Here is a 25,045-nt window from a genome sequence, read left to right on the forward strand (position 1 = left end):
TTCTTGATATTCATTTAGAAATACTTTCCTTACAAATAATGGTATATTTAACATTGATTGCTTTTTTTTGTCTTGATTGAAAATGGTCAGTTTTTAAAGTTAGGCAATTGTGGTTTGATTTTTTTTTTGAAAAGCATCAAATTTCTCTTGTTTTCATCAACTAATTGCCTGGGGGAGGAGAGAGGTAGAACGAATCCTAACTATATTTTAATGTGTATTTAATATCTTGCACCTATGTTATAGGGAATATAGAGCCGAGAAGCCATATAGCATCAACTGAGTGATCTAGTGTATATTTCATGATCCTGTGTTATCAAATATGTAACAGATTAGGACTTGGTGAGGAAGGTTAGGTGTAATGGCACAAGTGGTCTCTTTTAGCAGAGGACTTCCTGTAGAGCGCTTTCTTATCTGCAAGTATGTTCATTGCAGGAAACATGTCAGTTGCCTGTTTTTACAGACTGAAGGAAATGAATGGGATTTGTTGGTTTCTAGAATCTACCTGTGTTCCCATTGTCTCACATAGTTTGCTCAGAACATTCCATGGCTGGGGGGCTTTTGAGAAGTACCGTTAATTCACTTCAAATTTTTGGCACTTCTGCTGATTTTTTTTGACTTTGGAGTTAGAAAAATTAATCCTTACACTACCATATACAACTTCTTTTACCAATACAAATTAACAAGATGTTCAATAAAATCCCAATTCATTTTCGGTTGTCACACAGCTACTCACATATTCACTGAAGCTGACATTTTTTGATAGCTGTGCCAAATTTTGAATAATTATTCCAAAATAACAACCAAATGCCAGTCTTAATTTTGGATTCATGCAGAAAGGTAAGAAGAAAGAGGCAGCTTCATTTTTGTCTTTGCTGGGAAGAAAAGTACCATCAAGAATACACGCCAGGCATATGCCAACCTTGCAGATGGCAAAGAGTCAAAGTTGGGGGTAGGTAGGCCAAAGCCAGTCTGGAGGACATTTGAAAAAAAAAATCTTAACTTTGTACAAATGTCTGGACTATTTTTTTGGATGTTGAAAAGAAGTATATTTAATTGTTCTGATTCATGTCTGTTTCAAATTGTGGAAGAGGGGGAAAGGTCAAGTTTCTTCCCAGGAATGTAAGTGTATAACCTGGTTCAGAGAGCCTAGGGAGAGAGAATCAACATTTATTGCTGTGGTTTTGTATTTAGCATAAAGTGGAATTTTATGCAAGGCCCTATTGTATGAGTTGAAAAAAAACAGAGCATCTCTGGGTTATTAGACCAAAGTCAATGATCACCCCCTGAACTGCGCCTGGGGCTCACCCTAGAACCTCACAACCCCTCCCAACACAGTTAGAAAAACACCGCTATTAAAGTGCCTCAAATATCCTCTAAAAAAGGCCTGAAGGAACTGCTTGCAGAGCTCTGTACCCTCCTGTCTTGACAGTTTCAGGGGATACTTGTGTTCAGAGCAAGTAGGAAACAAGTAGCAATTGGGTATGTAATATAAGAAACCCTAAGGATCCATCATGCATGGAGGAAAAGGTAGGGCCAGTCACCAAACAAAAAACCCTGGTCCAGTCCATGAGGAGTGAAGGGGAAAAGAGGTTTTAGGGGTTACTTATAAATCCTTATGATTTATAGAAACACCATGTGAGAGTGTCTGAGCTAGGTCACTGTAATTTTACTGGAAGGCACAGGTACAGTCTGTTATCACCTCAGGATCTGTCTTGTTACTCTATTAGTCAGTGAAAATAATTTCATATTAAGTGTCATTTATGAAATGAAAGTTTGCCAAGCTATATAAATCTGCTTGGCGCTCTTAGTAATGTTTTGAGTACTGAGTGAAATGATAACACACAGATGATATTTGAATATCATCAAATACACTCACATTATCTTCTCTATTATGAAATTGTACTGAATGAGCAGGATAGAGGTTGGGCCCAGTTGTCACCATTACATCCCAGACGATACCAGTTTTAAGGATTTCTAGAAGTAGTGGACAGGGGAATCCCCTGCTGTCCACCCTAGATTTTCCCCCCACTGCTTCATTCATGTATGCAGGAGATAAGGAGAAAACAGCTAAGACTTGAGGCAAACTGGAGGTAGTAGAATTGTGCCTCTTAAGGATACAGCCAATCTCTTGGCATTGATTCTTGGAGGCTGCACAGCTGGGGAGGGTATAGAAGTAGAAAGGACACATCTTTCTCTACATTCTCCTATTACTTCCATTGTGCTTGCCGTGTTCCTACTACCTGCATGGGGTTAGAGATCATGATTAAAATAATCAGTGTTCCAGGAAACCACAGAGCTTCCAACCAGTTTTTAAAGAAAGCATTTCCTCTACAAGGATGAAACTAGTCTAAGCACAGAATAGTTGGCTGCGGAAGTGGGTGAAAATGATTGTGGATAACATTTATTTATTGAATTGCAGTGAATAAAGCTTTTCATGGTTGGGCTGTTTAAGGCTATCCCATTCCTCCTCCCACCTGCATTTCAAAGAAGAATGAGTGTGTACAGCCATAGAAAGCCAATGGAACTGGCTCAAGGCATACTCATGATGACAGAGCACTCTTTGCCCATGTCTTGGGGGCTTGCTCTTTGGACTGAAGGATGCCTGCCAGGGAGCAGGGCATTGCTGAGGTCAGTAGGGGAGGACTTGTCCAAATAAGGTGCAGTGTGTGTCCCGTACCTTTGCAGATGCAAGGATTTGGAGGGTCTTAAGCCCCACTTGGACAAGGGTTTTAGTATATTGCACAAGTAGGTTTTAAATAATCTGATTCAAGAAAGGTAATATTTTTGTAGGCTTTAAAGTGAAATCAATTACTTTATAATGACTAGTTAATAAATCTCTTTAAATTAAGGCCATCACATTGTTTCTTGTGACTAGATCTAGTATGTAGGATGGTCTCTTGAAAGAGAAATAGCTCTGGTGAAATTGGCAATGTTGGGTGACATAGAAAAGTCACACTAGGAAGGGGCTTTGCATCATTGGGCACTGCTCCTACATTATTGTAGTTGATTCTCAGAATAATTTAGGATTAACCTACTTCTGCTACTATTGCTACTACTCCTGACCAATTATTGTATGCATTACTGTCCCATTCTGCAGATAAGGAAACTGAGGTAACTACATTCCTAGACTATACATTCTTTGGAAGCCAATTGGTTCTCACCCTATCCCCCCAACTTAGATTCCACCCCACTGACCACCTCACAGCTATTCCTTTGACTGTTTCTACTGTAGGATGATTGGCAACCCCTCCCATAATGCAAATGGAATCTCCTCTTGGAAAAATTGTGGGTGGGATGGGGAATATTGGTTGTGATTCTGGCAGAAAATAGGATTTTGCCTCTTGACTTTCTCCCATGAGTGATGGGAGGGACCTGGTAGGTCCCTTGTTGGTAATTATTTTCCTTCATTCATCTTCATCTTGGATTTCCCTTCATCCACCCCTGAGCATGTTCACATACTTTATAAGGTTCTAGTCATAGGATGTGATTTTCCTGAATTACCAAAAATTATACGTAGTTCAATTGTTGGTGTCATGTCTAACCCACAAGAATTTCCTAGACATCATTCCCTTTTATAATTGATATGAACTGCTCAACAAACCCAGGTGTGCCAATACAGTGTTGGCTCCTTGATTTCTTTCAGATTAAAGAAAACACTTGATTTAAGTCATCGGATTAGCAGTGTCCAGTGTCTCCCTGGACACCCTCCACCACTAAGTTATACAAATCGGCTCATAGAGGCCAAGTTGGGGAAGGGGTCAGTTTAAGCCATCTAAGCAGGGAGATCTGTTGGTTGCTAATGTGGGGGAAAATTACAAGTTAAGTCATTCCACACAGTGACATCCCACTAGACCTAAAATATGTGTGACCAGTTGGAACCAGCAAAGGAACAGATGTACACATTTTCATTGAAGTGTATTTCTGATATTTTCTAATTCTCTTGAAAGAGTCAGGTAAATGATCAGAACTTGATGGAACTAATTCATCCTCCACAGGTATGATTTCATATATTTCACATATAGGAAATCATTGTAAAGATTTGATTTAAAGAAGTGATCAAGGGAAGTGCTGAAGACATATGTATAAAATTGAAAAAACAAATTGAGCACCTATTGCATACCAGGAACTATGCCCTGTGATAGAGACACAAGGGTAAAGCAATCCTTTGCAGACAGTAGGCCACCTGTTCCATAACTCTTACCAGCTTTTTAACAGGAAATGTCCCCAAATGTGGCTCTTTTGATGTTCATATTCTGAGCTGATACAAATAGACTTGCCTCCCTTCCTGAGTGCCTCCTGCAAGTGTTATGCCTTGTGCTTTGGTTTAGGCACCAATCCTGCAAGGGGGTTGGGAGGGTGGGTAGTTTACCTGGGAGCCGATCCCAGAAAGACACAAGGAGGGGCAGGAGGGAAGGTGAGGAAGAGAAGGCAGCCAGTAGTAAGCTGCCCTGCCAGAGACCACTGTGGGCACAGTGGATAGGACCTGGCGCTCTCATTGACTGGTTCAGAACCACTGATTCCAGTACTTGTCTGTGTGCAAGCTGGCAGAGCAAGCTTGGACCAGAGAGGTGTTCAGGGACTGTAGATGCCCTTGGTAGCAGCTGGAGGTCAAGCAGGAGGTAGACACTAAAGTGTAAGGCCTGAAAGGGGTGCGGCTGGGGCCTGACAACATCAACTACCACTGTGCTTCTTCAGCTCCCTCCTCGGCTTTGGGACTGTAGGTGTAATAGAAGAATGATCTTTTATGACAGTCCTTTGAATTTCAAAATGAATGAAGATCCTGGAAGACTGGTATTTTAGTCTGAAGAATGGGAACAAAAGAAGTGGCATAGAAGTTTGGAATCTAAACATCGAAGCAGAATCTTCAGTAAACACTCTTATTTTCTTGTTTTTTCTTTTTTTTTTTTTTCTCTTTTCTCTGTGACAACCATTATCCTGGGTTCTGAGGTTCGAAAACTTGGACACCCACTCATTTTACATCTTGTGCATCTAATTTTACCCTGGAGCTCCTGGCTGCTTTCTTTGAAATCCACCTCATGTTCCTCTCCTCTTGAGTTCTGGTGCCTTGCTCCAAGAATACTACAAGAGGGATCTGTCTCTCTGGCTCCTTTCCTTTCTTTACTCCTGAAGGCTTCTTCTAAACCTCTCTCAAGTACAGGCTTTGACACTAGACTTCCTGTTTTCAAACCTTGTCTATAGTGGTGTAATATTAGGGTAGTTTCTCAACCCGAGATGCAAGTCTTAGATTCTATTTCCATAAGTAATGCGGAAATAAACTCAGTAATGTGGGACTCTTAAAGGGATTATTGGGAAGGCTAAAACAGAATCCCTGAATCCCTTGGCCCAGAGCCTGGCACGCAGTTACAACTCAAATTGTTGAGCTATTTTTATTGTTATGTTGTTAATATTATCTTCCCGATCTGCTAAGAACCTCAGGTGGCTCCCTGATGCCCACCTTACCAAATCTCTTCTCCTCTGCCTAACTTTTTAAGTCTTTCTGGTCATCTGGCCCCATCTATTACTGCTCAGGGAAGGCCTGGGATCTGATCAAGGTTTATTTATCCCTAAACTTGTCTTAGTCTTCCCAGTTCTACCATTGTGTGTATTGTTCCCCAGCCACAACTTTTTTCTTTTTCCATGTCTTAAAGTTGCCATTTTTGTCCACTTAAAAATCCAATGAGCCCAGGCGTGGTGGCTCAAGCCTGTAATCCTAGCTACTGGGGAGGCAGAGATTGGGAGGATTGCTATTCAAGGTCAGCCCAGACAAAAAGTTTGCCAGACCCCCATCTCAACCAATAAAAGCTAGTCATAGTGGTATGTACCTGGCTTCGCAGCTTTGTGGGAATCATAAGTAGGAGGATTACCATCTGGCTGGCTATGCATAAATGCAAAACCCTGTTTAAATGTAACTAAAGCAAAAACAAACAAACAAACAAAAAAACCCCCAAAACAATTGGGGGTGTGTATAGCTCAAGTGGTAGAGCCACTGCCCTACTAAGCATGAGTCCCCAAGTTCAAACTCCAGTACTGCCAAAAAAATAAGTAAAACCAGCAATGTGCAGAGAAAATGCAGTTCAGTTTGTAACTAGCAAACCTTCTTCCCCAGCACACACCCAACTGACAGGAAGAACCTCTGCCCACACCCATTTTAAAATGAGTTGAATCTGATCGTTCATAAGGTCCAGTTCTCAGTCTTCCTTGGAGGGTGCACGTTGTCCAGCATAGCCCTTCCTCCATTCTTTGCCTATGAGGTTATCTACAGAAGGATGTGGAGCTCTTTCTTTCATTTTTTTAGGGAGTCAGAGTCAACTCGGAGTCCTCAGGTTGGGTGCCCACCAGGGGCTGCTTGTTCACCTACATCAGTGGGTGAAGCCTGTGGTTTTCCAAAGACCTGCAGCTACATCGTAGATTCTAGTTAGCATATGTGCACATGGGGGAGATGAAACAAAAGTTTTTGCATAATAATGTGTACAGATGAAACACAGGTTTTACATATATTACTTTTGCCATATTTAATGCACTCTGACCTATTCCATTTAATTTTAGTTGATGACAGAAGCACTGATTTACAAACTCATAGTTTGTAAAAAAAAAAAAAAAAAAGAAGGAAAGAAAAGTGAGTCTAGACATCCTCTCTGCTTTCTCTGAGCTTGGTATTGCACTCCTTGCTGACTTGCTGGCTTAGAGTCCACCAGCAGCAAGTTGAGGACAAGCCCTACCCTCCATCAAGCCCTTGGCCTGGGGGTCTTTGAGGGAGAATTCTTTCTCTGGCCACAGCAGACCCCCAGGGCTCCCCAGCATCTTCTTGCTTGTTCTCAAAAGTGTCTACACCAATGACCACTCCCACTAATAGTAAATAAATGTCCCTGTGACTTCACATTCTTGTTGCTATTGAATATTGTTAGACTTGAAAATTTTTATCAATTTATTAAATGTGAAATAATCTCATTGTCCTTTTAGTCCTTTTGATTGTTAATAAACTGCACGTCTCTTCATGTTTATTGGTCATTGCTATGGTGTGGATATGGTTTGAGTTTGAGCCCTAGGGTTCATGTGCCAGAAGCTTGGTCTCTACTGCAGTGAAGGGATGGGGCCTAGGCGAGCTGATCAGTTAGTTGGGGACACAGCCCTCCAAGGAGATTAAAAATCTCGGTGCTAGGAAGAGCACATTATTGTGAAAGGACAAGCCTGGCCCCTGCATCTCTGTCTGGCTTCCTGTCCCACTGTGTGACCCTCTCATGTGCTTGTGCCATGATGCCATCCGCCATGTTGTGACTCAGCCAAGGGAACCCTCAGTGAGAAGCCTAACAGAAGGGGCCACCCAGTCATGGATTCTCAGCCTTCAAAACTTATCAATGTCTTTTTCATTATAAAGTGCTCAGCCCCCGGTATTTTATCGTAGCAACAGAAAATGCACTAATACAGATATACATGTTTCACTATGAAGGTCTTGTTTGCCTGTCATATGTCAGTCTTGAGTCCTCCCAGAATTGTGTGTGTGTGTGTGTGTGTGTGTGTGTGTGTGTGTGTGTGTGTACAGGTTTACTTTTATACAGTATAGATGCACACCCACCAAATCTAACTTGTGACACGTAGTAGACATATACTAGATACATAAGTATTGTGTGTATATATACATTATATAGAGATGTAAACATATAGTGTGTGTTTCTTTACATCTGTGCCTCTCTGTATCAGTCTCTATATCAGTTATATATATTTAATGTATATTTTTAGTTGATTTGTTAAACTTTTTATTGAGTTATACATATGAAAATTAGCAGAAATCTAAAGCTCAATGAATTTTTTAAGTGAACATACCATATAACCAACGCCTAGATCATAAATAGAGCATTTCCTGCACCCAAGAAGTCCTCTTGGTGACACTGCCCTCTGCGTGGCACATTCCTTACTTTGAACACTGTAGACTAGTTTTGCCTGTGTGAGAATATTTTGTAGAGTAATCATAGTATATTAGCCTTTGTGTCTGGTTTTTTTCCCAATCACCATCATGTTTCTGAGAATTCATGTAGGACTGGTTGTTGCATGCAGCAGTGATGTGCTCTTCTCATATTTATTGCTGTATAATCTCCCCCCATCATTTACACTATTAGAAATAGTGCTAGGATGAACTTCCAGCAGGATTTTTTTGTGTGTGTGACTATATAAGAGGTATACAGTAAGTCTGACTTATTTGTGGATTTTTACATGTGATTTTGACCAAGTGTGGCCAATAAATAAATAAATAAGTAAAAAAAATTCTCAAAGACGAAAAATTTAAATTCCCTTGCTCGGTGGATGTGGAGAAACTCTCAGTTGGTCTCACCTTATCATCAATTGTGTTTAAATCATTGTGTGAGCTGCTGTTTCCTTGCCCTTTATTTTGTGAAAATCTGTCCCCAAAAAGGAGATGGTGCCCCAAAAATAAGGGAAAAGTGAATGTGCTTAGTTTAAGTGCTTAGAATGCTGGAAAGGTGGCATGTCCTGAGCGGTAGGGTGAATACTGGGAAACAGGCACCACCATCCACAGGACTGTCCTGAGCCCTGTGCATCCTGGCATGCATGCGTTTCTCCCATGGAAGTCTCCTTGGAACCACAGACCTCAGCACCACGGGTCTCCTGTTACCTAAGGACGAATTGCTGTGTCAAGGTTTAGGCAGATGTCACCAAATGAAATTGATTTTGCCTATTAGTATTGTGTACAGAAACTTTATGCTTATGAATGGTATCATGTTATTGTAAATTCATTAGGATTTTTAATGTAATCGACATTATCACATGCAAATGATGCATTTGTACTGTGAGTGCTTTTGCCTTCATTATTGCCCTGGACCCCCTGCTGCTGTCCTGAAGAGAAGCTGCGATGGCTGGACCCAGCTTCTTGCTCACAACCTCACAGGGACCTTCTCACTTTCCCATCCGAAAGGATGGTGCTGCCAAGGTGTTTTGTAGAAGTTCTGAGTCAGGTTCAATTAGTTCATCTCTCATTTTCTCTGTGTTATTTCCTAAATCTTGAGTGGGTGACAAATTATGTAAAATTATTTTTCTGCATTCATTGAGCTACTTACATGATTTTCTCCTTTACTATGTTAAATCATACCAACTATTTTTAAAATGTTAAGCTAACCTTACATTTCCTGAATCAGTCAGCTTTTGTATGTCATCTTTTGGCAAATTTGCTTGGACAATAATTCTAGGATCTTTTTTTTTTTTTTTTTTACATCTCTGTTCATGGGTGAGAAGTCCTATTTGTCTCCTTTCTGGTCAAGTTTTAGTATCAATGTTTTTCTAACCCTCTAAAATAAGTTAAAGAGTCCTCTTTTTCTATTTTTTGGAATAGTTTGTATAAGGTTAGAATTATGTAGTCTTCGAAGTGTTGGATAGTAGTTTGTTTAACTATAACTTTTTAAAAAGGAATATTTGATCCTAATTCAATTTCTTTTATAACAAGACTGTTTTGGTATTCTCTCTCTTCTTGAATCTATTTTATCAATTTATGTACTTTTAAGAATTTGTTTATTTCATCTTGGTTTTAACATGTGGGGGCACAACAATTGTTTATAAAAGTCTATTTTTTTTATTAATTGTTGTCCCATCGCAATTAGCTTTCCATTCTTAATATCATTTATATACTTGCTTATTTTTCTTGATCAACATCATCAGAATTTTGTTATCATTATTAGTCTTTTCTAAAATACTTATTTTAAAAAAAATTTTGGTAGCACTGGGATTTGAACTCATCCTTAATAGGCAGGTGCTCTACCACTTGTGCCTCGCCCACAGTTCTTTTTGCTACAGTTATTTTTCAGATAGGGTGTTATGTTTTCGCCCTGGGCAGCTTGGACAGTGATGCTCTTACCTATGCCTGGGATTACAGGAGTGCGGCATTATGACCAGGCTTGATTGTTGAGATCAGAGTCTCACTGACTTTTCTAGGCTGGCCTTTAACCTTGATCCTCCTGATCTCTGCCTCCCAAAAGTATTTTTCCAGTTACTTTTTTTTTTGTTGTTACTTATTTCTAACAATTGCCATCCCTCTAACAAGGCAAACTTGTTAGCAGAATTGTTTAAATCTTCTCTACTTTATTGATATTCTGTTTGATCTACTTTTTACTGATAGACATGTATTAAAATCTCCCACTAAAATTTTTTGTTGTTGTTGTTGATTTTTTGGTATAGAGACATTTTGAATTCTTCTGTGTTCCTGGGAAATGGAATCTTTTTATGAAGTAGTGCTCTTTACCTCTCACAATGCTTTTTGCTTTAAAGTGCATTTTGTCTGATGTGGATGTAAAAATATTAGACCACAGTGGGATATAACCAGCTTTCCTGTGATTTGCTTTTGTAGATTTTTGTTTTTACATCCTTTGTTTTTTTCAAACTCTTTATATCCTAATATTCAAGATGAATCTTTTATATATGACATGTAACTGGAGATTGGTTTCATGCAGTCTGCAAACAACTTTATTTTAACTCAAATATGTAATGTATTTATATTTATTATAATTGCAAAAAAATTCTAATTTATTTCTTTATCTTATTTTGACCTTTCCATTTTCCCTGCCTCCTTCATATTTCTTTTTTCTTTTGAATTGATTAGGGTTTTTATTTTCTTATTTCATGTATTTTTCTGTAATAGTTTGAGATCTTTACACTCTAATTCTTTTAGTGGTCTTGTAGAAATCTACCATATCTAGTTATCAAAGCCTAAAGCTAATTAATATCTTTCCTGCCAAACAAATGCAAGAAACTTAGGCTATTTAACTCCAAATGCTTTCTCCCCATTCTAGGTCCCATTTTTGCCCAGTGTTTTAATTTATTTTGTTTTTTCTAACCCCAAAGATCAAAGAATTTGGACATTATTGTTCTTATTATTATGTTAAGCCATGTGTTCAGACTCACCCATATATTCACTGTTCTTTGCTTATAATTCCACATTACCTCTCAGGTTTCATTAACTGGGGGTAAATTAATAGAAAACTCTTTCAGTTTTCTATTCAGTTTTCACTTTTTCTATTATTAAAAAATGTCTGTTTTCCTCTTGTTCCTAAAATAGAGTCTTGTTAGGCCTAAAATATTTTTGCTGGGTATAAAACTCGTATTTTTCTCTCAGGATATTAAAAAATGTTGTTTAATTGTTTTTGGCCTCTGCTGCTAAGTCTTGTGCTGAATGTATTCTTTCCTCAAAAGCCCTTTATGAATTTTTGTTTGTTTTGGTGGCACTGGGGTTTGAACTCAGGGCCTCACGCTTGCTAGGCAGACACTCTACTACTTGAGCCACTCCACCAGCACCACCCCCATGAATGTTTTTAATATATTCTGTTTGTCTTAGATATTCTGCAGTTTTATTATAAAATACCTTGATGTGAATTTCTTCTCCTCATATTTATTTGGTTGGGGTTTTGGAAACTCAGTTTGTGAATTGCCTCTTCCATTGCTTCTGGAAGAATCTCAGAGTATTGTCCCTTATTTCATACTCTTTCCCTCTGGTTCAAATAAGTTCGGCTTCTGTTCTTTAGGTTAGAACTTCCCTTTCATATTGTTTCGTCTTTATGTCTATAGTCTGCACGATTTCATTAGTCTTGTCTAGTTTACTATGTCTAATCTTCCCTACTATTTAGATTCTTGTTCCCTTCCATTATTTATTTAAACATTTTATATTCAGTGTCCGCTGAGTTTTAAATTTGAAGTCCTGGTGAGTTCAGTTCTGCCGATTGTTGTGCATGGTCCTTTATTTCCTTGTGTGTGCGTGTCTGTTTTGCTTTGTTTTAATGTACTGTTACTTTGTTTTGGAGACTATCAGTGGGAATTCTTTGAGGTTCGAATTGAAGGCAAGTTTGTCGAGAAATAGCACTAGTTTTTGCCAGGTTCCCAGTAATCATTCCTAACCTGCAAAGCAAGTACTTAAAATTCTTAACTTGAAGTCTGAGGGAACAAACAAGTAATCAATTCAAGCTCCAAACTCATGCGATAGTTGTTTCATTGTTACGGGTTTTTAGTGAAGACCCGTCCTCTTCTATGTCACACTGATTTGTGAGACAGGTGATTTTGGTAGCCATTTGGAGTCCTGTCTTTAGCTGAGTGACTCCTGTTGTACTCTGTTCCTCGGTGGGCCATGGGTTTGTTTGTGTCACTAAGTTTATCTGCTGTCCCTTCTGCCCTGCTACATTGTAAAAACAGAAGCTCAAGTTCTTCTAGTTTGTTAAATGCCTTCAAGGTGAAAACAGATACAAGTATTTTCTTCTTAGTATAATGTCAGCTCACAAATGCAGTTCAAATTATCTTTGAGGAAATATTTTGTTTAACTTTTTTTGGTTGTTTTCAGTGGGTGGACTGGACAAGTATTTATTCTGCCAGAAAAGGAACTTCCACCCTTCTTTCTCGTAGTATCCCTCTTTTAAAAATATTAACATTCCCCTAAACACACAAATGTCTTTGACCTACTAAAGATCGTATATGCAGAAAGCAATAAGGAAAAAGCGCAGTTGTTATTTTCAAAATATCATTTCCTTCCGCCCACATTCAGGGATAATTTAAGCCCTAATTTATCTTATTTGAGTAAACACTAGCTGCTTCAACAAATGCAAAATAGTGCAAGGAATCAAAACAATGCAGGTTTATTTCTTACATATCCAAAATGGGTGACCTGGTTAGTAGATGCCTCTCTTTCATGTAATGTTTAGAGCACCAAGCATGTTCTTAGCATTTTCCATTTTAGGGTTCTGCCATTTTCAACCCACAGTTCCCAGGATCCCCGGGCTTATCAGGACCACACCAGCAGAAAGGAGAAAGAACATGGTGACTCTTGAGTGACTAGTTTTTATTGGCCTTCCTGCTCTGATTGCATTAGCAGCCCTTGGTAAGGTGGCCACATCTGACTGTCATGAGGGTTGATGAGAAACTAGTCCAGTTGCGTCCAAGGAAGAGGAGGAAATGGGTTCATTAACAGCCAATCAGTGTCTGCCGTGAACTTCCTTCATGAAACTTCAGCCCAACCTTTCACTTCTCTGAGCGCCTATTCCACTTAAAGTCAGCACCATCAAACTTAGAATTTAATTACCCAGAATTATTTTATGTTTGTACAATCCAAAGCATTTATTCCTCAAAGGTGTGACTTTTGCCAAGTGCCAATGGCTCATGCCTATAATCCTAGCTTCTTGGGAGCCAGAAATCAGGACTATCATGGTTTTCGGCCCCTTTCTCCAAAAAAGCAATACTCTATCTCAAAAAATACCCAACACAAAAAAAGGGCTGGTGGAGTGGGTCAAACAGTAGAGTTTCTGCCTACCACGTGTGAGGCCCTGAGTTCAAACCGCAGTACCTAGGTATGGTGGTGCATGCCTGTCATCCCAGCACTTGGGAGGCAGGAGGATCTCTAGTTCGAGGTCATCCTGGTCTATATAGAGAGACCCTAGTACAAACAAACAAACAAACAAACACAAAGACAAAACAAAACAAAGAGCCCTAAAACCTCAGAATGAAGGAGTATATATCCTTATTCTAAGGAAATGCCTGCTAATATTTAGGTATTCATCCTTACAGCCTGCAACTTACTCAATCTTTTCTTGAGGTTTGATCTGTGGTTTCTTCTAAAATGTGCTGAAACAAGCCCTTTCTGTTCCCTCTAGATTGGTATGAGAACTCCATCACTCTGCCAGTGTGTGCTGAGGTCTACAGAGTACTGGTATCACTAGGGGCTGGCCACAGGGAGATGAGCAGGGCAGACAAGACCCTGGCTTAGAGAACACTGAGTGAGGGAGTATAGACAGGCTGCTTTGAGTAGGGAAAGGCCTTTGCAATTGATGGTGATTGATGTAGTGGTGGTGAGGCCCCAGTTATTTGTGTGACATAGAAGAAAAAGGCTAGGTGCTGTCTTGTCTTTTTTTCGTTTGTTTTTGGCCTTGCATAAGAAGGCAGACCTGTCTTCAGGCCAGTGTTCGGCATATCAACAAGCAGAGGAGTTTAGCTCTGGAATATTCCCCAGGGTCACAAAAACTCGCAGCTGAACTGGACCCTAGGTTATTGGCCTCAGTATTACCCTGTACTTGAGTTTAACTCATTATTTTGTTGCTAGGCTCAATGTTTCCAATGCCTGGTTTTTATTTTCCGTTGCTTAGTAAATGACAATGACATATGGCCCTAAGTTAAATTGTTGGAAACCTATTTTGTTTTCTTTTCACTAAGGAGTTTTCTTTCTCTACATCAGTGGACTAGGGATGGGAAAACCCACTGTCATCTTTGTAGCTGTGATCTGTTGTCCACCTGCTAGGATGTAAACACGATGCATGTGGTGAATTACTTTCTGTGCCAATAAAGCCTGTGTTTTGGAAAAATGTTGGACTCTCTGTATCCAAAACATTGTTTTGAATCAAGTCATCTAAAATATGCAGATTAAGAATAGGAAGTGATATCCTGAATAGCATCATCAAAATTCCAGGAAGGGACAGGCTGCAAAACACAAGATGTGGTGAGTCTATAATTAGGCAACAATACTGCTTGGTTTGATTGAGCACCTCCTTGGGCTTAGCTCTGGCACTGGTCAGCCCAGAGGAGCTCACTTTAGAAGATGATGACCCAGAAGGCAGTGCTAGCTGTCTGAAAAACTAAGACAGCCATCTCTTTACTTACTCTGTTGTGTTCCTTATGGAATAGGGGGATATATTTTGGGCAGAGAGCCAAACAAAAGAAGAGAAGGGAGCACAGGCCGTGACATTGTGTTCAGTTTCTTCTCAGTTCTGAAACGACTCTTACATATTTTTTTAGAAGTTTTTTTCTGTCTTATTTGATAAAGTTTCCAAAACAGTACCAAGGCACCAAGTCTTAGCCAAGAACACAAGTGAGACGTATGGCCCAGGAACTGGCAGGCTGGTGTGAGAGTTAACTCCCTCTGCCGAGGCAGTGAGCTGCTGAGCGGGCTCTTCATGGTGAGTAAGCATTCATTTCTATCGTTAATATCAAATACAAAGTCAGCAAAGGGAAGACACGAGGTCTCCTATTCTTCATATGGCCGATGTGATTTTTAAATTTCATTTTTAAGCAAAGTCTCCTTGCACTGTTATTGGGTGGCCATACCATCTGATTTGTTTGTGATAGTTTGTCTATGTCCATTGCCCCAGTATAATCACAAATAGTATCTACTTTCATTGTTAAAAGCATCTGCATTTGTATGATAAACTATGTGCACCTAGCTTACATGGCATCAGTCTGGCAATAGAAGATCAGGTTTGTTCAGATCAACTCTTCTTTTGAGAAATGCTGCTTAAAATTAATAAGGGGACAAAGAATAAGTTTGGGGGTGTTAGAGAGCCATCAGGGCAATGAGGAATTGCAGAACCAAGGTCTGGAGTAAGGGGGGTGGTGGTGGAAAACCCAGAGAGGGGAGCCTAGCTTCTATGGTTACTTCTTATGATTAATATTAGCATATTAACTAATAACTATTATTAATATGTTCGAATAGTTAAAAGATAAGGTGAAAATTTTGCCAGAGAACTGAAAATTGAGAGCTGGGGTTATGGCACAAGTGGTAGAGCACCTGTCTTGCAAATGTGAACCCCGATGTTGCCAAAAAAAGGAAAAGAAAAGAAAAGCAGAGAACTGAAAATTATAATAGGAACCAAATGAACCTCTAGAACTGAAAAATACACTTACTGTACTGGTCAACTTTATGAACTTTTTTGGGGATGATGTAAATGCCCTAAGATTGGATTTGGTGATGGTTATGGTTGCACGATTGAATTAATGACTAAAATCACTGAATGTATATATACAATGGGTGAATTTAATGATATGTAGTGGCTATATGTAATAGATGAGTTCAATATAAGAGATGATATTGAAGAGAGAGTTAGTGGACTAGAGGATAGAACAGGAAAAAATACCAGTTATAAAGCATGGGGCTAGTGGTGAAGCTCAATGAAGCCCTGGATTTAATCCCCAGCACCAAAATGGTAATGACTAATGATAATAATAATGATAATGATAAAGCATGAAGAGGCAAAGGGATGAAAATGGTAGAGTGTGAAGTTGTGTGAATTGTTAGAAATGCCCAACATAAATGCACTTGGATGTTCCGTGAAAGTTGAGAGAGAAAATGAGACGGAAGAAGTAACTGGAAAAAGTGTCAGAGAATGTTCCAAAACTAACAAATGACACAAAAACCACAGAACTGAGAAGTCTTAGGACACCAAGCAGTGTAAATACAGAAATATTTCCACATAGTAAAATTTCTTTAAAAAACAAACAACAAACACAGAGAAGAGCTGCAAAGCACTTGGAGTAAGAGTTGTGGACACTCCTTTGTCCTTAAGCAACAAGAGTGAGAATGAGCTGTTCAACAGAAACAATAGAAATCAGAAGGAAGTGGATTGCTAATGAATTTGCCATTTATTCTCTATCTACCAAAAAGAGTCCTCAACAATGAAAAATCAGAAGTTTAAAATTTGTCATGAGCTGATTTGTATTAAAGGAAATCCTATAGGGTGTCTATTGAATAGATGGAAAATTATTCCAGTTCAAAGCTCAGAGATGCAGAAAGGAAAGAAGTATAATAAAAATAACAATTAGATAGTTAGATGTAAGTAAACATTGACTACATGGAAGGATAATTATGCCCTGTGGAGTTTAAAATACATCATAGGACAAAATGTACAATAAAGGAAGAATGTAAGTCTGAAGAGGTTAATGAAGTTAAAATGTTATAGGTTCCTTGTATAGGAAGTGATAAAGAACAGATTTGTGTTAGACATTAGTAAGTTCGGGATGCATGTTTTGAACTTTAGCTGCTTTTTAAAAGAATGATGAAAGAATGTGTAAATAATAAGTTGAAAGAGGGGTAAAATAGAATAATAAGGAATACTCAGATAATTCAAAAGAAGGTGGGGAGGAGTAGAATAGGTGAGACAAATAAAAATAAGATTATTTTTATAATAAATAGATTTATTTCTTATAATCTATTTTTATAGTAATAGATTCATTTTGTGATAAATTCATACCCAAATATGTCAGTAATTATACTAAATATAAATAAAATAAATACTCCAATTAAAAGTCAAAGGATTATCAAATGGATGCTTAAAACCCTACTACTCACTGCTTTAAAGAGACATGCTTACTTATAAAGATACAACAGAGCCTGATGTAAAAGGATGTAATAACATACACCTTCAAAACAAACTAAAGGAAACACTGTATAGATATACCATTATGGATAATAAAATAGATTCTAAGGCAAGAAACACTGTTAGAGGTAAAGAAAAGATGATTCATAATTTAAAAATTCCATTCACTTATTAAACACACACATTAGATGTAAGACCTATCAGGATAATTAGAGGCATCCATTTAGTTAGAAATTTTAAGACACCTGTCTCAGTAATTGTTACAACCAGGATATAGACAGGTTGAACAAAGTTAATTAGCAAACATCATCTAATTATAAATCCTTACACTCAACAAATGTAAAATACATATTTTCTCAAGTGTACATAGAATATTTGCCAATGTTCTTCATATTCTGGCTCATAAAGCAATTCTTACTACACTTCAAAGGACTGAAATCATACAGAACATTTTTTGAACACAGTGATAGTAAGTTAGCAGCCAGTAACAAAAAAGACACGAATACTTGGTATCATCAAATGCATATGTTAAAAAGGAAAAAGACTTAAAAACAGATATTCTCAACATTAATTTCAGTAAGTTGAAAAAAAAACACCAACTAAATTTTTTAAAAGGTAGAAGGAAGGAAATAAAGATAAGAAAGTAATGAAACAGGAAACAACAGAGCTAAGTGACTAATAAAATCAATAAATGCTGGTGAGACTCTGTCAGAAAAAATGAAAAAAGGTTATAAATACATTGAAAAAATAGTAAAGAAACATCGTGAATAGCCTATGACAATAGATCTGAAATTTTAGAAGAAATTGACAAAAAAAAATTTAAATGGTACTTATCCAAATTGATACAAGAAAAATAAGAGTCTGAGTAGCTCTATCTCTACTCATATGAATATGTAATTTTAAAACTTTCTCATAAGGAAAACTTCAGGCCCAGATGGGTTCTACTGTTGAATTCAACAAATATTTAAGGAAGAAATAGCACATATTTTCCACAAAGTCTTCCAGAGAATAGAAAAAGTAGGAATACTCCCAGCTTATTTCAAGAAGCCAGCAGAATTTTGATACTAAAACCTGACAAAAATTTTATAAGAAAGGAAAATTCCTGGACAGTTCCACTCATGAATATACACTTAAAAATCCCAAATAAAGTACCAGCAATGTGAATTCAGCAGTAAGTTACCATGTCATGATCAAGTTAGCTATCTTCCAGAAATGCAAAGTTAGAGTAATAAATTTGAAAATCTGTCTATGTAACTCAATACATTAATGGAATGAAGAAAAAAAATTACATGATCACTTCAGTAGATGTAGAAAACATATGGATGAATCCAACATCTATTCCTTATTATTGACAAAGAAAACTTAGCAAACCAGTAAGAAAGAAACGTTTTTACTTTTATAAGAGTATCCACAAAAATATTCTGTGTTGTTTAAAAAAATAGACAGCATCATGCTTACTGGGTGACATGTTAAATCTTTTCCTTTGAGAGCAGGACAAGCAACAAATATGCCATCCCTCACCACTTCTGTTTATCATTGGGTAGCAGATCCTAGCAAGTTAGAAGAGATAGAAAAGCCTTAGGATTAGCAGGGAATAAATAAAACTGCAGTGACTGGGAGATTAAATTGCTGTGTATATAAAAAATTCAAAAAGAAAGTTTAGTTAAATTGTTAGAACTAAAAAGTAAATTTAACAGGATTGTTGAATCTGAGGTAAGTAGATCACAAGTGAACTGTATTTCTCCTTATCACTAATAACCATAAGATGAGTTTATATGAGAATAAAAGTAGTCAAACACCTAGGCATAAATCTAACAAAAGATATAAAGATACCTGTATTAAAAACTTTTAAATATTATTGAGAAAAATTAAAGGCCTAAATAAATGGAGCGGTACATCATGTTTATGAAATGCAAGACTCAATATTTAAAAGATGTCAGTTAATCTTAAACTGATGTACAATGTCAATGTAAAATTTTTGTGAAAATTAACAAACCGAACCTAAGATTTATGTGAAACACGAAGGGCGAAGGATAAACCAGATATTCTTTTGTGTGTGTGTGTGTGTGTGCGTGCTACTGGGGTTTGAACTCAGGACCTCATCTTGCTAGACAGGTACTCTACCACTTGAGCTACTCCACCAGCTCAAAACCAGATATTCTTTTTTTTTTTATTCATATGTGCATACAAGGCTTGGGTCATTTCTCCCCCTGCCCCTACCCCCTCCCTTACCACCCACTCCGCCCCCTCCCTCTCCCCCCCACCCCCTCAATACCCAGCAGAAACTATTTTGCCCTTATCTCTAATTTTGTTGAAGAGAGAGTATAAGCAACAATAGGAAGGACCAAGGATTTTTGCTGGTTGAGATAAGGATAGCTATACAGGGAGTTGACTCACATTGATTTCCTGTGCGTGGGTGTTACCTTCTAGGTTAATTCTTCTTGATCTAACCTTTTCTCTAGTTTCTGGTCCCCCTCTCCTATTGGCCTCAGTTGCTTTAAAGTATCTGCTTTAGATTCTCTGCGTTGAGGGCAACAAATGCTAGCTAGTTTTTTAGGTGTCTTACCTATCCTCACCCCTCCCTTGTGTGCTCTCGCTTTTATCATGTGCTCATAGTCCAATCCCCTTGTTGTGTTTGCCCTTGATCTAATGTCCACATATGAGGGAGAACATACTATTTTTGGTCTTTTGGGCCAGGCTAACCTCACTCAGAATGATGTTCTCCAATTCCATCCATTTACCAGCGAATGATAACATTTCATTCTTCTTTTTTTTTTTTTCATTTCATTCTTCTTCATGGCTGCATCAAATTCCATTGTGTATAAATACCACATTTTCTTAATCCATTCGTCAGTAGTGGTGCATCTTGGCTGTTTCCATAACTTGGTTATTGTGAATAGTGCTGCAATAAACATGGGTGTGCAGGTGCCTCTGGAGTAACCTGTGGCACAGTCTTTTGGGTATATCCCCAAGAGTGGTATTGCTGGATCAAATGGTAGATCAATGTTTAGCTTTTTAAGTAGCCTCCAAATTTTTTTCCAGAGTGAAAACCAGATATTCTTGAAGGAAAATAAGAAAGACGACTCCTTCCACCAGATAGTAAGATTTGTTGCTATGTTAGATTAATTGAGACAAGATGGCGTTGGTGCAAGGACAGGTAAATAGATCAGTGGGAAAAAAGTAGAGTCCAAAACCAGATGGGCATACATAGGTATAGTGTTAATGACAGAAGTGGCTCTGAGGAAAGAAGAGTGAGGATCAGACAGTGTTTTCAGTAAACACTCATGGAACAACTAGGTATCAATTTAGAAAAATAATAAAACATTTGACACCAAAACCCATTCCAGATACATTTTACATCTAAATGTGAAAAACAAGATAACAAAACATCCAGAAGACAATTTAGGACAATGTACTCATGATTTCAGTTGGAAAAACAATTCCTACAAAGGATCCAAATGAACTAATAATAGAGGAAAAGTCAGATAAAATTGGACTATGTTGAGGGAGAGAGAGGGTGGAGGGGGGACCTAATCAAGGTTCATTGTGTGCATACACAGAAATGTCACAATGAATCCCCCTGTATAACTGATACCTGCTAAGGAAGATGTTTAAAAATTGAACCACATTAAAGTGATGAATATTTGTTATCAAGATACACGATTAGAGTGAAAAGCGAGTCAGATATATTTGCAACGCCTATAATTACAACAGACTTATGTGAAGAATATACAAAGGATCACTACAAATCAATTTTAAAAAGACAAAATAGGTTGGTAAAAAATGGGCAAGGGGGCTGGCAGAGTGGCTCAAGTGGCAGAGCACCTGCCTTACAAGCTTAAGTCCCTGAGTTCAAACCCTAGTACTGCAAAACAAAACAAAACAAAAAAAATGTCAAGAGGCTTAAACAGGGACCTCACCAAAGAGGATATTCAAATGTCCAATAAACACACTGGCAAGTTGCTCAACTTTATAAGTCTTCCGGGAAGTGTGATTAAGAAACCACACAAAATGTGACCACATGTCTACCACAATACCTACCATTAACCCAACTGATAATACCGAAAGTTGCTGTGATGTGGGGAAGTGAGCATTTTCACATTGGTGGTGAGCGTGTAAATTGGTACCACCACTTGGGAAAACTAATTAGCATTTTCTAACAAAATTGAACATAGGCGCATTCTGTGAGTGAGCAATTCCATCCTGATATAGAGACTCAATGAAAAAATACAAATGGACCCCAAATTATGAATAGACGTGTCCATAGCATATTATTCATATAGTCCAAACTGGAAACTACCCAGTAGCCATCAGGAGCACGATATAATGTGCACAGGCGCACACACACACACACATACTTCACAGTATCTTTATATAAATGAAAATGACAGGCCAATTAAAAAAAAAACCTATATCTACACAACCTAGATGGGCCTTCTTGGTATTAATGTGTGAAAGAAGCCATTTCCTCATTTATATAAAGATGTGACACAGACACGATGAAATTACAGTCTGTAGGGATGTGTGCTTACACAGTGCACACTGTGGTCCCTGGGAGTTAAGGCAACAGTTGTGGAACGCAGGGAAGGGTGCTAATTGGAGAGTGACAGGGGCTTCAGCGTTCCTGACAGTGTCCTGATTTTGCCTTGGGTGATGATTACATGGGTGTCTGTTTTGCAATAAATCCTTGAGCTGCACGTTTTTAAGCACTTTTCTCTATGTATGCTATATTTCACAGTACAAGCATTTTAAACTTAAAAAAATAATATGTCAGTAAGACAGTTTTCTTGATTGCTTATCAATTTAAAATTACCCATTGATTTCTATTTTGAGAATTTAGACCTTTCCCCTAAGTTGATATTCTATTTGTTATGTAAGTGCTGTTTATCAATGAGTCCAATGATATACTATTATTTCAAATCCCATGCTGTACAACTTTCCTGCTATTAATAGGGAATAAAAACTTGTTGCTTGTATACACACACACACACATACACACTCCTCCCTCCTTACTTTCTGTTTTCCTTCCTTCTTTCCTACAGACATTCTTTTTTGTTGTTGTTGAGACTGGGGTTTGAACTCAGGGGTTTGAACTCAGGGCTTTGTGCTTGCAAAGCCTGCGCCCTACCACTTGAGCCACACCTCTAGTCTATTTTGCTCTGGTTATTTTGGAGATGGGGTCCCCCAAACTATTTGCCTAGACTGGCCTTGAACTGCAATCCTCCTAACCTTAGCCTCCCAAGTAGCTAGAATTACAGGCATGGCCACCAGTGCCTGGCTCCAGCAGACCATCCAGTTTTGCTCATGTCAAATAATGCCTGACTTCCTTTTCTTCCCCCTGTCTAATTTGGCCTGATAGCTCTCTGAGCTTGTTCTGGCATATCCTTTGTGTAGGAATTTCTTTTTCACTTGTGTCCTGTGCCACTTCCTGGATCCTATGTTTTCCTCTTCTTCTCCTTCTTTTATTTGCCATTTTTAGTGTTTTGCTGGAATATGTCCTCACTAGTGTGCTGTCTCTATAGTTTTGATGTGGACTGTGCCATAAAGGTTCATGTAATGGAAGTCTGATCCCATTGTAACAGTATTAAGATGGCGGGATCTTTAGGAGGTGAGGTCCAGTGGGGGATGATTGGAGATATATATATATATATATCTCCTGGGAAGAGATTGGTGCCCCTGTCTAGGGAGTGGATTAGGTATCAAGTGAGTAGGTTATTATGAAACAAGGCCATGGACACTGTCTTCTGTACCTGGCTGCTTCCCTTTCTGCTTTTCTTCCATGTTGTGTTGTGGCCAGAGGGCCCTCAGCAGGAAGTCAGCATCATGCTATTTGGACCAGCTACCAGAATTATAAGATAAATACCTGTTTATAAAATATCCAGCTTCGAGTGTTTTGTTATACACATAAAATGGACTGAGGGATTAAGTAAGCATAGGAGGTAAGTTTTGCAAGAACTTGATCTCTGAAACTACCTTGAATCTGTTTTCCTTTCGGCCAGTTGGTTGGCTCCATATCTTCTAATAGGTTTATCATTTTCCCTCCATATTTCAAAGGCACTGTGCAGGGGGCATCCAGCTCCTGCTGCTGCTGTTGAAAAATCTTGTGCCAGTTTGATTGTTTATCTTCTCTATGTGGACAGATCTTTTTTCTCTCTGGAATCTTCCAAAACTTTGATTTCATCCCTAGTATGAAATTGCATATTATAGCCTGTGTCTTTATAAATAATTCTGCATTTGGGAGCATCATGCTTCATTCTAGGACGGTTCTTACGAACTTTGTGGCTTTGTTTGTGTATTTGCTTGTCTTTGTTTGTTTTAAATCATTTTTGTCTGATCATTTTCTCTCCAAAACCTTGAAACTGAACTTTTAGTTTTACTTTCTTCTCCTTTCTTGATCATCTCTTTGTCTTCTTGCCTTGTCTTCTGGATGACTTCCTCCACTTTATTTCCCAATCATTTATTGAATTTTTTGTTTTGTCCTTCATATGTTTTATTTCCAAGAACTTTTAAGTTTTCCCCAAATGTTTCTTTTTACATCATGTTCTTTCCTCTTAACAAAAACAACGCCTTTTCTTCTCTTGGAAAGTTAGAATCTTTGATATTTTCTTCTGTTTTCTGCAGTATTTGTTTCTTGTTTTTTACTGCTTTGGATATATGACTTTCAGAGTAGAAATTTTCTCAAATTACTGGTGTTCCTTGGTTGTCTTTCCATATTGAAATGCAAGGTACTGAAAAATTTATTGGATGCTGCAGCCTTTGGTAGGACTCATGGACTGGGGGAGGTCTCTGCGGATAGGTTCAGTGGGGTGAGTCAATGTCTTCAAAGTTCAGCGTCTTTCAGGGAGTTTTCTCTGGGGGCATTCCAGCTCTTCAGGGATGAATCTCCTAGTCCCCATCGGAGGAAATACAGGCCTGGTGCTTGTATTCTGAGAGCAAGGTGGGCAGGGCACACAGGATTTTGCTGTTCAATATACAGAGTTTAACTTTCACCCTCTGTTTTCAGATGGGGGTCCCACCCTTCCTGCCTTTCAAGCTATGGTTCCCAAGGCTTGAGCTTTTCCCTTTGATTTCTTCATCACTAAACCTGACTCCTGTGAGGAAGTTGAAAGGAGACTAGCCTGGTGTTACAGTTTGGACATTAGGTGTTGCCTCAGAAGGCTCATGTGTTAAGGCTGGACCCCAGCTGGTGGTGATTTTGAGAGAAAATTGGACCATAAGGGCTCTGCCCTCATCAATGTTTTAGTCTGTTGATGGATTTATAACTTGATATTATTAAGAAGTGGTGGACACTTAGGAAGTGGAGCCTGGTTGGATGGAGTAGGTCTCGGGGTTGTGCCTTTGAAGGGTACCTTGTTCCCAGCCCCTTTCTATGTGTTTTTCTTCCTGGCAGCCGTGAGGTGAGAGCTTTTCTCTGCCACATGCTTTTGCCACCATGATATGGTGCTTTACCACAGTCCTTTCGATTTTCATGAAAAGTTGGCTGGCACTCCTGTTATGCCCATCGGGTAGAGGTGAAAACATGAGAGTCTGACTTCATTGGAGAGTCACCCTCCCACACTCACTCCTGCCTTCCACTGTATCTGACCCATCCAGCTCCTGAGCCTTTCAAGGGTTCCACAGGGGTGAGTCAACTTGCTTCTGATCAGTCTTCGCCTCTGCCGAGATGTTACTGTCAGCTTTCTCCGTCATGCCCAAGTTCAGCCTTCACTCCGCCGTGTAGCCCAACCTTCCAGACATTATTTGATGTCTCTCATCTGCTACTTTCTTCTTTCTTGTCCTCGTTGTCCTTGTGGGTTTGTTCAACCCTAGCAGGCACAAGTGATGGCTTGCACATCTTCAGCTTGCTTGCCGGACCAAGAACAAGGGCTTAAGGAACATTTGTGGTATGATTAATGCCCCTCCTTGATCATTGAACTACCCTGACTCAC

The 25,045-nt window shown here is 38.7% G+C and overlaps 1 protein-coding gene across 3 annotated transcripts in view; it reads left to right on the forward strand.

The window, feature by feature from the left end:
- The window catches only part of Foxn3 (forkhead box N3), a 373,081-nt gene that overhangs the window by 3,175 nt on the left and 344,861 nt on the right, over positions 1–25,045 (forward strand). The window lies entirely within an intron of this gene.

Source organism: Castor canadensis, chromosome 3 (genome assembly GCF_047511655.1).
Source record: "Castor canadensis chromosome 3, mCasCan1.hap1v2, whole genome shotgun sequence".
Lineage (NCBI taxonomy): Eukaryota > Metazoa > Chordata > Mammalia > Rodentia > Castoridae > Castor > Castor canadensis.